This window comes from Bombina bombina, chromosome 4 (assembly GCF_027579735.1).
Source record: "Bombina bombina isolate aBomBom1 chromosome 4, aBomBom1.pri, whole genome shotgun sequence".
Classification (NCBI taxonomy): Eukaryota; Metazoa; Chordata; class Amphibia; order Anura; family Bombinatoridae; genus Bombina; species Bombina bombina.
The window spans coordinates 1049385161-1049403228 of record NC_069502.1 but is presented as its reverse complement, the minus strand read 5'-3'; positions in this window follow the sequence as shown (position 1 = coordinate 1049403228).

Sequence of the window (18068 nt, the reverse complement as noted above, 5' to 3'; positions counted from 1 at the left end):
ACTCTTGGGTGAATGTAGGTGCACACCTGGAGGACCTCCCTTTCCAAAGTCCCAGTAAATGTAATGAAATAGAACACACAGGTAGCACTCTATGTGGAGCAATGTTGTACTGAGTGCCTTTAAAGGGACAGTCAAAATCCAAATCATCTATTATCAGTGAAGCATTTACAAATCTCTCTGCTTGAATATAAATATATTTATATATGTAAAAAGATTTAAAGATTTATAAGATCAAACCAGGAATGTAGTTAGCTCATTAGTATTTGATTTGTCTTCACATAATATATTATAATAATATTTCTTGTTCTTTTAATACAGATATAATGAAGCACATATCAGAACACGTGCTATAATAGAAATACTGTTTGGTGTTCTAAAAATGCGCTTTCGCTGCCTGGACAGATCGGGGGGGATCTCCAATACAGTCCGGAAAAAGCTATAAAAATCATAGTGGCATGTTGCTGTCTACATAACATGGCACAGGAACATGGGATGTTAAATGATTTAATTCCATCACCACAGCCCCCAGGTGAAATCTTTGAGCCTGATGTAATTAATCATCCCCAAAGACTCAATGCCCATTTGGAGAGATCTGCAACTATTCGGGATTTCTTTTCAGGTATTTTTATAGTATTGTAATGAGACGTTTTAGTTATTTATGATTATGTTTTTTAATAATACACATTTGTTTCTTTTAATGTTTTACAGATTGAAGATTCTCAGAAATGGAATACCACTCCCCTCCCTCTCTCCTCATCCCCATATTTACCACATTTTCCCTAAATAAATGTGTACTTTACTCAAATATAGTCATGGTGAATGTTTCTTTATGTCCAGCTATGTACTAATCAATGCATTCATCTTATGATGTATGTATAACATAATTATCTAAAATATCATTTGAATTATATTCCAAATATTACTTTGTACTCTTGGTATATTTTTTTAAAGAGCAGCTATGCACTCCTGGTTAATAAAAATTAGTACATGGGTGAACCAATGACAAACAGGATATATACTGTATGTTGGCAACAATAAAAAGCTCCAACATAGGTTCTATGCTGCTCCTGATCTTACTAAATAAAACTATAATCAAAGGATACTAAGAATATCAAGCAATATAAAGAATATAATTATATTAGATTTGCTTGTAAATATATATGTTTTAGCAACATAATGGAATTTATGTCACTTTAAAAAAAAAGGAATAGTGTATTCCCAATAAAACATTCATGAACCAGATAAATCATTCAATTCCAATCAACTTACATATGTACTCATAATCAATTTAATTTCATTATGTTTCTTATTTCAATCATGTATTTAAGTTTAGGAGCCGTTCCATTTAATGTTCATCACCTGTGGTGCACTTGCTGATTGTTGCCTACATTTAGACAATCATCAAGTGCTCCCCATGTGCAGAATCAAAATGGGTAGATTTCTAAGCTAACATTCCTGTTTTAGTAAATTACAGATGACAATGAAGTAAAATAGATTATAGGAGTACATATTTAAGTATATAAACACTGCATGCTCTGATTCATGAGTTTAATTTTGAATAGACTATCCCTTTAAGAAATATGTCAGATGCTCATTTCAAAGAGACAAATCCAGATATAATATAATCCTTAAAATAAACATACATTATCAATACATACAATCCCCTGAGATTGCACACTCGAATGGCATTGTTACATGATAGAAAATAATAAAGAAAAATAAGTCAAAGGAAATAAGTTATCATGAAGATGCGTTATATTATTACAGATTTACCTTCATTCAAATGTAATTTTCAATGTGAAAATCATTGAACATATTTATTCAATACAAAACGATGACACATTAAAGTATAATGTGGCATAGTACTAATATTTATAAAATATATGTAATGTCATGTCTGCTAAAGCAGATAATACATTTGCAATATTTAGACTATTAACCAAAATACATAAGTGCTAAATATTACATACTTCAAGAGATATGAAGCATTGTCTTTAACATGGAGTTATTGAAACAATTTAAAAGTACATTGTGCATTGGTCCCAGGGAGAGTCTGTGTCTGTTCATATGATGTCAATTAAAATGTATTAATCCCCTCTATATCATGGCAATCACATATATGTTGTGCATACATCAGTGTTTAAATATCATAGAGATTTTGACTTTGGAGGAGAGGTACTTAGGGGGGAAGTGTGGCGTCTTGTGCGACGCCCACCAGATGAATGTGAGACTAATAAACGGGATTCAGGGTCCTGCAGGGAGATGATGGAGGATGCAAGCGAGGATGGAGTTTGGGGTCTATCCGCGAGCCTCTCCACTGCCTCTGCCAGGCGGACGAGTGAGGCATTATGGATGTAAATTTGGCTCTGTATCCTCCTGAAAGCCTGCTGCTGCTGGAGACTGGACAGCCTAAGCTCTCTATGAATCATCTTCAGCAGATCATCCTGCTGGGACTGTGCCGGACCCTGTTGTAGAGTTGGTGTCTCAGGAAGCAATAATTGGCTGGTTCCAGGGGTGTCTCTCCGTATTGGGGACTGGGAGGTTGTCTGAGATGGCACTGTTGGCAATACATTGGTGGGTGCAGTGGGTGGTGGTGTGGATTCCTGTTGTGCCATAGGAGTGGAAGGCATATAGTACAGATGATGCAGATCTGTATGCTGCTGTGGTGGGTGCATCATTTGCTGCGGAGGATGATGATGTTGTGGGGGGTGCATCATCTGCTGCGGAGGATGATGATGTTGTGGGGGGTGCATCATCTGCTGCGGTGGGTGCAGCTGTGGGGGCTGTGCCATTTGTTGCTGCAAAGTATGCATGAACTGCCAGTGTTGAGGATGAGTCTGCTGGGGTTCAGAACCCAGAAAATGATATGTTGTCTCCGAGGTAGATGGAGAAGGGCCTGATACATCCTCCACCTCATATGCCCTGGGCTGCTGCGTATCACCTTCTAAGAGGCTGATATAGGAGGTAGTGTCGCCATAGACATCCTCATCCTCCTCAGTGAATGTAGGAACATCCTGCTGTGGTGTTGGTGCAGCTTCAAACTCCTGTTCGGATCCTACAAATAACACAATTTATGCTTACCTGATAAATTTATTTCTCTTGTGGTGTATCCAGTCCACGGATCATCCATTACTTGTGGGATATTCTCATTCCCAACAGGAAGTTGCAAGAGGAAACCCACAGCAGAGCTGTAATATAGCTCCTCCCCTAACTATCATAGCCAGTCATTCGACTGAAAACAAGCAGAGAAAGGAGGAATAATAGGGTGCAGTGGTTAATGTAGTTTAAACTTAAAAATTACCTGCCTTAAAATGACAGGGCGGGCCGTGGACTGGATACACCACAAGAGAAATAAATTTATCAGGTAAGCATAAATTGTGTTTTCTCTTGTAAGGTGTATCCAGTCCACGGATCATCCATTACTTGTGGGATACCAATACCAAAGCTAAAGTACACGGATGAAGGGAGGGACAAGGCAGGAACTTAAATGGAAGGAACCACTGCCCGTAAAACCTGTCTCCCAAATATAGCCTCCGAAGAAGCAAAAGTATCAAATTTGTAAAATTTTTAAAAAATATGAAGCGAAGACCAAGTCGTCGCCTTGCAAATCTGATCAAAAGAAGCCTCATTTTTAAAGGCCCAAGTGGAAGCCACAGCTCTAGTGGAATGAGCTGTAATCCTTTCAGGAGGCTGCTGTCCAGCAGTCTCATAGGCTAAGCGGATTAAGCTTCTTAGTCAAAAAGAAAAAGAGGTTGCCGAAGCCTTTTGACCTCTCCTCTGTCCAGAGTAGACAACAAACAAAGCAGATGTTTGACGAAAATCTTTAGTAGCTTGTAAGTAAAACTTTAAAGCACGGACCACGTCCAGATTGTGTAACACAAGGATGGAACAACAATCTCTTGATTGATATTCTTGTTAGATACTACCTTAGGTAAGAACCCAGGTTTGGTATGCAGGACTACCTTATCCGTATGAAAAATCAGATAAGGAGAATCACATTGTAAGGCAGATAGCTCAGAGACTCTACGAGCCGAGGAAATAGCTACCAGAAAAGAACTTTCCAAGATAAAAGCTTGATATCTATGGAATGAAGAGGTTCAAACTGAACTCCTTGAAGAACCTTAAGAACCAAGTTTAAGCTCCATGGTGGAGCAACAGGTTTAAACACAGGCTTGATTCTAACTAAAGCCTGACAAAATGCCTGAACGTCTGGAACATCTGCCAGACGCTTAACTAGCTGACAATCCTTTTTCCAAACCTTCTTGGAGAAAAGATAATATCCTAGCAATCCTGACCTTACTCCATGAGTAACCCTTGGATTCACACCAATAAAGATATCTATGCCATACCTTATGGTAAATTTTCCTGGTGACAGGCTTTCGTGCCTGTCTTAAGGTATCAATAACTGACTCGGAGAAGCCACGCTTTGATAAAATCAAGCGTTAGATCTCCAGGCAGTCAGCCTCAGAGAAATTAGATTTGGATGGTTGAAAGGACCATGGTGGAAAGGATGACATGTCCACTAGATATGCATACCAGGTCCTGCGTGGCCACGCAGGTGCTATCAGAATCACAGATGCTCTCTCCTGCTTGATCTTGGCAATCAGTCGAGGGAGCAGAGGAAACGGTGGAAACACATAAGCCAGGTTGAAAGACCAGGTCACTGCTAGAGCATCTATCAGTGTCGCCTTGGGATCCCTGGACCTGGATCCGTAACACGGAAGCTTGGCGTTCTGGCGAGATGCCATGAGATCCAGTTCTGGTTTGCCCCAACGATGAATCAGTTGTGCAAATACCTCCGGATGGAGTTCCCACTCTCCCGGATGAAAAGTCTGACAACTTAGAAAATCCGCCTCCCAGTGCTCTACACCTGGGATATGGATAGCTGATAGGTGGCAAGAGTGAATCTCTGCCCAGCGAATTATTTTTTAAACTTCTAACATCTCTAGGGAACTTCTCGTTCGCCCTTGATGGTTGATGTAAGCTACAGTCGTGATGTTGTCCGACTGAAATCTGATGTACCTCAGAGTTGCTAACTGAGGCCAAGCCTGAAGAGCCTTGAATATCGCTCTTAGTTCCAGAATATTTAATGGAAGGAGAGACTCCTCCTGAGTCCACGATCCCTGAGCCTTCAGGGAGTTCCAGACTGCACCCCAACCTAGAAGGCTGGCATCTGTCGTAACAATTGTCCAATCTGGCCTGTGAAAGGTCATACCTTTGGACAGATGGACCCGAGATAGCCACCAGAGAAGAGAATCCCTGGTCTCTTGGTCCAGATTCAGTTGAGGGGACAAATCTGTGTAATCCCCGTTCCACTGACTGAGCATGCATAGTTGCAGCGGTCTGAGATGTAAGCGTGCAAACGGCACTATGTCCATTGCCGCTACCATTAAGCCGATTACTTCCATACACTGAACCACCGAAGGGCGCGAAATGGAATGAAGAACCCGGCAGGAATTTAGAAGCTTTGATAACCTGGACTCCGTCAGGTGAATTTTCATTTCTACAGAATCTATCAGAGTCCCTAGAAAGGAAACTCTTGTGAGTGGGGATAGAGAACTCTTTTCCTCGTTCACTTTCCCCCCATGCAACCACAGAAATGCCAGTACTACGTCTGAATGAGACTTGGCAATTTGGAAGTTTGACGCCTGTATCAGGATGTCGTCTAAATAAGGGGCTACTGCTATGCCCCGCGGCCTTAGGACCGCCATAAGCGACCCTAGAACCTTTGTAAAGATTCTTCGGGCTGTAGCTAATCCCAAGGGAAGAGCTACAACTGGTAATGCCTCTCTTGAAAGGCAAACCTGAGAAACCGATGATGATCTTTGTGTATCGGAATGTGAAGATAAGCATCCTTTAGATCCACTGTAGTCATAAATTGACCCTCCTGGATCAGTGGTAGGATGGTACGAATAGTTTCCATCTTGAACGACGGAACTTTGAGGAATTTGTTTAAGATCTTTAGATCCAAAATTGGTCTGAAGGTTCCCTCTTTTTTGGGAACCACAAACAGATTTGAGTAAAAAACCTGTCCCTGTTCCTCCTTTGGAACTGGATGGATCACTCCCATAACTAGGAGGTCTCGTACACAGTGTAAGAATGCCTCTCTCTTTATCTGGTGTGCAGATAATTGTGAAAGGTGAAATCTCCCTTTTGGGGGGGAAGCTTTGAAGTCCAGAAGATATCCCTGGGATATAATTTCCAACGCTCAGGAATCCTGAACATCTCTTGCCCACGCCTGGGCAAAGAGTGAAAGTCTGCCCCCTACTAGATCCGTTGCCGGATAGGGGGCCGTTCCTTCATGCTGTCTTAGAGGCAGCAGCAGGCTTTTTTACCTGCTTACCTTTTTTCCAGGTCAGGTTTGGTCTCCAGACCGTCTTGGATTGAGCAAAAGTTCCCTCTTGTTTATAATTAGAGGAAGTTGATGCCGCACCTGCCTTGAAGTTTTGAAAGGCACGAAAATTAGACTGTTTGGCCCTAGATTTGGACCTGTCCTGAGAAAGGGCATGACCTTTTCCTCCAGTGATATCAGCAATAATCTCCTTCAACCAGGCCCGAATAGGGTCTGCCCCTTGAAGGGACTGTTAAGTAGCTTAGATTTTGAAGTCACGTCAGCTGACCATGATCTAAGCCATAGCGCTCTGCGCGCCTGTATAGCAAAACCAGAATTCTTAGCCGTTAGTTTAGTCAAATGAACAATGGCATCAGAATAAAAGAATTGGCTAGCTTAAGTGCTTTAAGTTTGCCAAGTATGTCATCCAATGGAGTCGCTACCTGTAAAGCCTTTTCCAGAAACTCAAACCAGTACGCCGCAGCAGCAATGACAGGGGCAATGCATGCAAGGGGCTGTAGGATAAAACCTTGTTGAATAAATATTTTCTTAAGGTAACCTTCTAACTTTTTAACCATTGGATCTAAAAAAAGCACAACTGTCCTCGACAGGGATAGTAGTACGCTTTACTAGAGTAGAAACTGCTCCCTCCACCTTAGGGACTGTCTGCCATAAGTCCCGTGTGGTGGCGTCTATTGGAAACATTTTTCTAAAAATAGGAGGGGAAGAGAACGGCACACCTGGTCTATCCCATTCCTTATTAATAATTTCTGTAAACCTTTTAGGTATTTGGAAAAACATCAGTACACACCGGCACTGCAAAGTATTTATCCAGTCTACACAATTTCTCTGGCACTGCAATGGTATCACAGTCATTCAGAGCAGCTAAAACCTCCCTAAGCAACACGTGGAGGTGTTAAAGCTTAAATTTAAATGTAGAAATATTAGAATCAGGTATCTTTCCTGAGTCATTAACATCACCCACTGACTGAAGCTCTCTTTCCTCAGCTTCTGCATATTGTGAGGCAGTATCAGACATGGTTCTTAAAGCGTCAGTATGCTCTGCATTTTGTCTCACCCCAGAGCTATCTCGCTTACCTCTAAGTTCAGGTAGTCTGGCTAATACCGCTGACAGTGTATTATCCATGACTGCCGTCATGTCTTGTAAAGTAAACGCTATGGGCGCCCTAGATGTACTTGGCGCCATTTGAGCGTGAGTCCCTTAAGCGGGAGTCAAAGGGTCTGACACGTGGGGAAAGTTAGTCGGCATAACTTCCCCCTCGTCAGATTCCTCTGGTGATAAATTTTTTAAAGACAGAAAATTATCTTTATTGCATAAAATGAAATCAGTACATTTGGTACACATTCTAAGGGGGGTTCCACCATGGCTTTTATAACAAGGAGTTTCTTCTATGTCAGACATGTTTATACAGAATAGCAATGAGACTAGCAAGCTTGGAAAACACTTTAAATCAAGTCAACAAGCAAATATAAAAAAAAAAGGTACTGTGCCTTTAAGAGAAACAAATTTTGTCAGAATTTGAAAAACAGTGAAAAAATGCAGTAAATCAAACGAAATTTTTACAGTGTGTATAATAGGCTAACAGAGCATTGCACCCACTTGCAAATGGATGATTAACCCCTTAGTTCAAAAAACGGATAAAAAAAAAAACGAAATAGACGTTTTTTAACAGTCACAACCAGCCCTACCTTCCCCAATAAACGACTTTGGAAAGCCTTTGGGCCCTTTAGAGATGTCCTATAGCATTCAGAGGGCCTTTGAGGGAAGCTGGATGTCACAGTTTGTAATTTTAACTGCACCAACTGTAACTTTTATACTACAACAGTGGAAATTGTTTCTAGTCAAAATTTAAGCCAGCCATGTGGAAAAAACTAGGCCCCAATAAAGTTTTATCACCAAAGCATATATAAAAACAATTAAACATGCCAGCAAACGTATTATATTGCAATATCATAAGGGTATTACCCCTAGGAGTATGATACCAGTCGTTATTAAATCACTGTATTCAGACTTAACTTACATTAATCCAGTATCAGCAGCATTTTCTAGTGTTTTCCATCTCTAGAAAAAATTATAACTGCACATACCTGATAGCAGAATAAACTGCACGCCATTCTCTCGCTGAAGTTACCTCATCTGTGTAATCCCCTCAGACATATGTGAGAACAGCAATGGATCTTAGTTACAACCTGCTAAGATTATAGAAACCTCAGGCAGATTCTTCTTCTATTTACTGCCTGAGATAAAATAACACAACTCCGGTACTATTTAAAAATAACAAACTTTTGATTGAAGAAAATAAACTAGCTATATTTAACCACTCTCTCCTACAACGTCCTTGCTTGTTGAGAGTTGCAAGAGAATGACTGGGTATGACAGTTAGGGGAGGAGCTATATTACAGCTCTGCTGTGGGTGTCCTCTTGCAACTTCCTGTTGGGAATGAGAATATCCCACAAGTAATGGATGATCCGTGGACTGGATACACCTTACAAGAGAAAAATATACGGTATGTTTACATTATCTAATAGAATATATTACTTTGTAGCATAACAATACAAACGATTATATTCCATATTTATGTGTATATATGTACATACATATACACACACATACACATACACATACATACACACATACACACATACACACATACACACACATACACACATACACACGCATACACATACACACACATACACACATACACACACATACACATACACACACATACACATACACACACATACACACACACACATGCACACACACATACACATACACATACACACATACACACACATACACACACATACACACACATTCACATACACACATACACATACACACACACATACACATACACACACACATACACACACACATACACACACACACATACATATAGTGTGTTTGGTATAAAATCCAAGCATATATGACCATAACTGATTAATCTTTATAGACTGTGTCTTAAAAGAACATTGTTAAGGACAATGACACATGATTTATATGAAATGTTTGATATTCTTGGATATTATATTATCAATATTCTTGCTTGTCGGAGCAGATATATAATACAGAGTGCTTGCTGAACATATTAAATACAACTATGTAAATTTAGATTAATAGCTAAAAACTGATGGATATTTATGATCTATAACATATATACATCACATATATGGTTATATTTAATATAGAATATTCACCTTCATACACCTCTTCAGGTGGCACAGAGGTGTCCATTGTCCCCTTACATTCATGAACAGCTTCACCCGAGATGACATTGGACAGCATCTCCTCCCATGACCTTAGGTGAATTCTCTTGCTAGGACCACCACCTGTCCCACGTGCATATTTGGCCTGCTGTGCCATATTCACTTTTGTTTCTCTCCTGCAGTCATGATATCAGTGTTTTATACTAGCAGTAGAACGATTACGTCCTAAGCAGCTGACTGCCACTCGGATCTCCTCCCACAGCTTATTCCGGACACCCGCCCTCAGGTTAGGGTTCTCCAGCTGAGGTGCCCTATCCAAGTAGGCCTCAACAAGAGCCTCCTTCTCCTCCTCAGAGTACCTCTCCTCTCTTAGCCTGCCCTTTACACCTGAAGGGCCAGCAGACACCAACTCTCCCTCCTGTGACTGGGGACCAGCCCTTTCTCCCTCCTCTGTCCCTGCAGGCTGTGACAGGCTACCGCCAGCCCCACTCCCACTTGCCACAGTGTGCCCCACTTTCCCTTTTCTTTGTGTGCCTAACTGAGGCTGACTCCTCCTCACTCCTCCCACCTCCACTCCTCTTCCACCCTCTCTCCTTCCCTCCTCTGCCAGGGTTTGAGGAAGGACAAATCCTCCACCCAAACCTCGACCCCTAGTCTTGCCCATACTACTCCCTACTTCTCCCCTCCCTCTATCCACTCTCTCCACTGCCCTCCCCCTAGCCACCCCCTTCCCAACTCCACTAGGCCTATCCATCCCTTTCTCCTTCCTCCCTAACTCTAACCTAACACTAAAGTCCCTAGCTTACCTAACTACACTAATTCACCTAACTAAACCCTAAATTAAATATCCCCAAAACTAACTACCTAACCTATCTAGACCCTAACTATCTCTATTCTATATCCCTGCAAATAAATAAAAAATGTGTGGGTGAAAATAAACAAAGGGATGTAAATGAAAAAAGATTAAAAAAAAAGGATTATAACAAAATTAGAGAACAATAATAAGGGATGCAAATGAAGAAAGTGATGGGCTATATAGTCAAATGAAAAAAAAAATGGGATGTAAAAAAAAAGGATGGGCAAAATGTATAAATGATAAAAAAGTAAAATAAAGTTATATAGTGGGGAAGGGAAGGGTAGTCAAAGGGGGGATGGGAAGTGGGATAAGGGGGTTAATGAAAGGAGTAATAAATGTAGATGGGGATATGGGGGGTTAATGAAATAAAAAAAGATGTGAATGTGTTTGTATCAAATAAAAGTGTGTGTGTGTGTTTGTGTGTATAAACTAATATGTGTTAATTAACTAATGTATGATGTGTGTGTGTGTTCCTAATATTATATGAGGCCTACAATAAGAATATATGAAAATAAAATATCAAACTCTCCACTAACTCTGAAACAACTCTCAAAAACCCAAAACTCCTACCAACACAACTAGCTCCCGTGTCTCTCTCTCTAGAGGCGATCACAGGTAAAGAGCGCAGGCGCAAACCGTTATTCTTATAGACAGAGGTCGGGTTACCATGGCAATGCACTTGTAATGGCGCGCTTTTCGTCAAATCCGACATCGGTTGGCAGAGCAAACTTACGTACGGCCGAAAAGAGCGACTGTCCGCAACACGCTAATCTTTTCAATGGAAACCTGGTACTAAAACGGAGCCATAAATTACTTTTAGCTGTCGTCCGCTTCAGTAGCTTACGGCTCCATTTTTAACGACTCAATGGAAGTGAGGCCTGTGTGTTATGCACACATATTTTAGATGAATATTCTCTTACTATAACGTATTATTATATTTAATTATCAAACTATATATTGCTATAGGTAACATATAATGTATAAAAAATACACATTTTCGTGATGTATATACAGTGGGGCAAAAAAGTATTTAGTCAGCCACCAATTGTGCAAGTTCTCCCACTTAAGAAGATGAGAGAGGCCTGTAATTTTCATCATAGGTATACCTCAACTATGAGAGACAAAATGTGGAAACAAATCCAGAAAATCACATTGTCTGATTTGGAAAGAATTTATTTGCAAATTATGGTGGAAAATAAGTATTTGGTCACCTACAAACAAGCAAGATTTCTGGCTCTCACAGACCTGTATCTTCTTCTTTAAGAGGCTCCTCTGTCCTCCACTCATTACCTGTATTAATGGCACCTGTTTAAACTTGTTATCAGTATAGAAGACACCTGTCCACAACCTCAAACAGTAACACTCTAAACTCCACTATGGTGAAGACCAAAGAGCTGTCGAAGGACACCAGAAACAAAATTGTAGACCTGCACCAGGCTGGGAAGACTGAATCTGCAATAGGCAAGCAGCTTGGTGGGAAATCAACTGTGGGAGCAATAATTAGAAAATGGAAGATATACAAGACCACTGATAATCTCCCTTGATCTGGGGCTCCACGCAAGATCCCACCCCGTGGGGTCAAAATGATCACAAGAACGGTGAGCAAACATCCCAGAACCACATGGGGGGACCTAGTGAATGGCCCGCAGAGAGCTGGGACCAACATAACAAAGGCTACCATCAGTAACACACTACGCCGCCAGGGACTCAGATCCTGCAGTGCCAGACGTGACCACTGCTTAAGCCAGTACATGTCAGGGCCCATCTGAAGTATGCTAGAGAGCATTTGGATGATCTACAAGTGGATTGGGAGAATGTCATATGGTCAGATGAAACCAAAGAAGAACTGTTTGGTAGAAACACAACTTATCTTGTTTGGAGGAGAGAGAACACCATACCTACTGTGAAGCATGGGGGTGGCAACATCATGCTTTGGGGCTGTTTCTCTGCAAAGGGAACAGGACGACTGATCTGTGTACATGAAAGAATGAATTGGGCCATGTATCATGAGATTTTGAGTGCAAGCCTCCTTCCATCAGCAAGGGCATTGAAGATGAAACGTGGCTGGGTCTTTCAGCATGCCAATGATCCCAAACACACCTCCTGGGCAACGAAGGAGTGGCTTCGTAAGAAGCATTTCAAGGTCCTGGAGTGGCCTAGCCAGTCTCCAGAGCTCAACCCCATAGAAAACCTATGGAGGGAGTTGAAAGTCCGTGTTGCCCAGCGACAGCCCCAAAACATCACTGCTCTAGAGGAGATCTGCATGCAGAAATGGGCCAACATACCAGCAACAGTGTGTGACAACCTTGTGAAGACTTACAGAAAATATTTGACCTCTGTCATTGCCAACAAAGGATATATAACAAAGTATTGAGATGAACTTTTGATATTGACCAAATACTTATTTTGCACCATAATTTGCAAATAAATTCTTTCCAAATCAGAAATGTGATTGTCTGGATTTGTTTCCACATTTTGTCTTTCATAGTTGAGGTATACCTATGATGAAAATTACAGGCCTCTCTCATCTTCTTAAGTGGGAGAACTTGCACAATTGGTGGATGACTAAATACTTTTTTTCTCCACTGTAGTAGCATTATTTCTATCTTAAACCTTGATGCTTCCTAAATATTTCCAAATCTTACTATTCTAATGAAATATACATTTATTAAAAATAATGGATTATATTTCACATATCACATACTCACATTATTGTGTAATGTAGCATTACATTATGTGAAAATGTGCATTACATAGAACAAACATGCTTGCTATTTAACAATATAGAACATACTAGTTTTTTAAATAGATATACAATTATTATTGACATACAAAGGAGTAAATTCCATAATTTATTGGATCACATTGTTATGCGATATTGGATGCGCCATGGTGCATAATACGTCATTTGCAAAGGTGTAAATTAAGTGATTTGATTGGATCACATTGTTCCACGATATTGGATGCGCCATGTTGGGTAATACGTCACATGCAAAGGTGTAAATTCCATAATTTGTTTGGATCATGTTGTTCCGCGATATTGGATGTGCCATGTTGCGTAAGACGTCACATGCAAAGGTGTAAATTCCGTAATTTTATTGGATCACTTTGTTCTGCAATATTTGATGCAACATGTTGGTGAATAAGAACACAAGTTCAAAACCATGATTTTCTGAGTTTATAGATTGTGTCAATCTTTTACATTGTTGAAAATAGATGATAAAATATCTAAAATATTTTGATTGATGGCTGTCTCGTGGAAGAAACGAATGAAGTCAATGTGTTGTTAATCCTTAATATATTTTATTCCAAATTCTTTTTATTGAGAAATTTTATAAATCACAGTGATTTAGAAACAAATAAACACTTACATAACAAAAGCAAAAATTAGTACATATCATTTACATGTTAATATCTATTCTCAATTTTTGAGGTTCATTTGAGTATTTAAACTACAATTTTGCTAAGATAATCATTTTAATGTTTCAGCTTCACCTTAATTCAGTGTACATAGAGGTTGCTATCAGTTGCTGTGGTGGACTCTCCTGAAGTTAAACCAGTTATGGGCCCACTGAAACCCCAAGTCCTGCAATTTTTCATGTGAGTGTATGTTTTCTTCATCTGAGAGGTGATGAATAGCTATATCTTTGGATAGGTCATTGCTGATGAACTGTATTCCTAAGTCAGTCAAGGAAAATTCGAAGTTATGGATTAAAGAAGTGAGGGGGGAGGGGCGCGAGAAAAGGTATGGGTTTACCTTATTTGCTATCTCCCACTGGTGTAGTGTTTCCTTGGTGACTGGGTCATCTATATCCCTGATTAGCTTTTCAAAGTTAGGAAGCCAGCAGATGGCTTGTAAATTCACTCCCTTATTTAGGTCTTCCTCCAGTTGAATCCACCGTTCTGACCTTTATGTATCCTCCAATCAAGGATTCTCTGTAAGAATATTGCAAGTCTGTAAGATTCTATGTTGGGGACCCCCACCCCACCATGATTTCTGGAGATCATAATAGTTGTACTATTTATTCTAGGATGCTTTCCTTGCCAAATAAAGGAGCTAAACAGTTGTTGGGCTTTCATGGTGTATCGGGGAGGAAGGGAAATGAGAAGGGTCTCTAGGATATACAGAAGTCTGGGGAAGGCAGTCATTTTGACTGCGTTGATCCTACCTATCCAGCTAAGATGTTTAGAGTGTCATGAGGACAAATCCCGCGCTAATGCTATCTTAACAGGGAGATAATTTAAATTATAAACTGAGTCTAGATCTTCGGCCAAGTATATGCCTAGGTATTTTAGGGAGCCCTCACATTGGCAGAAGTGGCAGTCTAGCTTAATTTGTTGAGGTAAGGGAGACCCCGAGGATCTCTGACTTGGCCTTGTTAATAAGGAAATTATTTAACTTGTTAAAAAGTTCTAACTCCTCTAGTAGGAGGGGATCGACTTGTCAGGTTTTGTTAGCCTGAATAGCACATCATCAGCGAATAAGGATAGTGTATATACCTCCTCACAAATTACTATGCTTTCTATTCCTTTATTCTGTCTAATTTTGGCGGCCAATGCCTCCAGCAGGCATATGAATAGTAGAGGAGACAGGGGGCAACCCTGTCTCATGCCATTTGTGATCAGAAATGGTGGGGAAAGAATTCCATTCAGAGATATTCGGGCGCTGGGGGAGTCATACAATGCGAATATTCTATGGAGCATCGAACTCCCTAAGCTGAATATCTGCAGTATAGCCCTCAGAAAAGACCAGCTAACCTGGTCAAAAACTTTTTCAGCATCGGTAGAAAGCCAGACCGTTGGTGTACCTTGCTTTTTGGTGTGCCAGAGGAGATGTAAATTACGTACTGTATTGTCCTTTGCCTCCCTGTTCGGGACAAAACCCACCTAATCTTGGTGTATTATTAACGGGAGAATAGAATTTAGCCTATTAGAGATAATTTTTGCAAATATTTTAACATCTGTGTTCAATAAAGATATTGGACGGTAGTTTGGGATCTGATCTGGGCCTTTATTGGGTTTTGGAATTACTGTGATATGGGCTTGTAGGGCTTGAGGAGAAAAAGTTTTGTTATTATCAATGTTTTGGAAGTAAGTAAGAAGGTGAGGGGTGAGCGTGTCTATAAACTTGGAGTAGTAAGCGTTCCCGAAACCATCCGGGCCTAGGGATTTTCCTGAAAGGAAAGATAATATGGCTTTCCGAATTTCCGTGAGAGTGAAAGGGGCTTCCAAGCCCTCCCGCTGCTCCTCCGTAATGGAAGGGAGCTTCAGTTGGGAAAGGTAATTTAGTATGTCAGCTTGCTTAGGGGGAGTGTTCCTACGCTCTAGGTTATATAGGTCTTCATAGTAGATTCTAAATTTATCCGCTATGTCTCTAGATGTGGAGCATACTTTCCCTTTTTTGTCCGTTATTGACATGATATAACGTTTACCAGTCTTGTATCTCAATAATCTAGCCAGCATTTTGCCCTCTTTTTTTCCTCCCTCATAGTATCTTTTTTTAAGAAAGAGAGCCTTACGCTTAGCCTCTGTACCCAGATAAAGGTTTAATTGATTTCTCTTATGCTGTATACTTTCTAACAGTGAGTGGGCTTTGGGAAATCTCTTATGATATCTTGTAATTTGTCCAAATCCTCCAACAGGTTTTTTAAAACTAAAGTGTTTTGTTTATTCTTAGCAGCATTGATAGCTATGATCTCCCCTCTGATTATGCACTTGTGCGCTTCCCAGATGTGGTGGGGTTCTACATCCTTGGTGTTGTTAATCTGGAAATATGTGGTTAGTAATTTATTAATTTGGAGGGCTACAAGAGGGTCTGTCAAAAGGGTTTCATCTGGTTTCCAAATTTGATCCTGTCTTTGTGATGTGGGCCATTTTATGGTGCAACTAATCATGGCGTGGTCAGACCAAGTTATAGGGAATATGTCTGTGGCTTGAACAAGGGCCAGACTAGTGATGTCCAGCAGGAGATAGTCGATACTCAAGTAATTTTGGTGAGGGTGAGAATAAAACGTATAGTCCTTTGTGTGGGGATGATAAATTCTCCAGGCGTCATGTAGAGTCATTTTCAGTATCTGTGACTTGACCTGTTTCAGGGTTCTCTGAGGAACGGAGGAAATTCCTGTCAAGCATTCTAATTCGGGATCCAGGGCAATGTTAAGGTCCCCCCAACGATCAAGCTCCCCCTGGAATGGTCTAGTATTGTATTGGGATGCATATTGTAAAAACTGTGTATGGTGTGAATTTGGGGCATATATGTTAGCTATTGTTATGATTTTATTCAGTGCTGCGGAATCTGTTGGCGCTCTACAAATACCTTATAATAATAAAATAATAATATTGTAAAGTCGTCCTGTTATAACCACCAATCTACCTTCTTTGTCCTTGAATATATTTGAGAGCTGAAAGGGAATGTGTTTTTTAATGAGTATGCCTACTCCATTGTGTTTTGTGGTATGGGAGGCTAAGTATACTTGTCCAAATTTTCTAAGGGATCGTAGGGTCTCATGTCCTTTTCTAAAATGTGTCTCCTGGAGAAGGATAATGTCACATTTAAGTATTGTATAATATCTAATTGCCGTAGATCTTTTCTGGGGTATGTTTAGACCCTTAAAGTTATGGGAGAGAGTATTAATGGTCATGGGATCACCTGCCATTGGGTATTTGAGTAGAGGGAATATATACTATATATCGATAGGGTCTATACATAGGTAGGCGTCTCTTATGAGGGAACTCGTACTTGGCTAGAAACCACCTGGAGACCCCAATATTAATCTCATATTTTAATTGACAATTAATGATGTTAAAGCAACCTGTAAGTGTCACACTCTGGTCTTGCATAAAACAATCTAGACCTGTGAAATGAACGTATAAACTTATACAACCTGTAACTGTACAACATACATAAACTTTTGAACAGCTTGTGAAACTCGAACTTTTGGACCCGTCAGGGTCTATTGTAGAGAAAATACATAAAACAACATTTGGTGTATGAAAATGTCTCAGTATACACCATTCTGGGGGGGGGGGGTGGAATGATGTCAGTGAACATTCTAGGGTAATCTAAAGAATATGCAATGGTTGCGGCAGAACATGGGCATAAATATAACCTTGCTGGTGATATAGATAGAAAATTCAAACCGAGGGTTTTAATATGTGGGGGTGGATGAGGGGGTAGCTCAGTCTATGACTGGTTTTCAGAGAAAAATACACATTTCCGCCCCAGGTAACAGGGTACATCAAGTAATTAATAACACAATAAAGGCGTATATTATCCATACTGTACCACAATCTTCATCCTGCTAAGGGATCAAAGTGTGAGCTCTGTCATAAAGGTTCCATAGTCCCCCAGGGAGGGGTGCAAGTTTGCCTGATTGCGTTTAAGAAGCAAACCTCACAACAACCATTTGGATAGTCTTTCCTTATTCTTCAGGTGTTATCCGTGGAGGGCGTGGGTCCTGTCTTTTGTCTCTTTGAAGTTACCCTGTTCCAATTGGGTTGCTACTCTTTTGTGGTGTCTCTATCTAAATCTGCCACCTGAGGGGGCACATCTACAATCCTTTCTTGTGGAGGCTCAAACATGAGGTTTCATTTCTTGGCAAGAGTATCCAGATCTGTGAAGCTTTTATATATTGTTTGGGCACCAT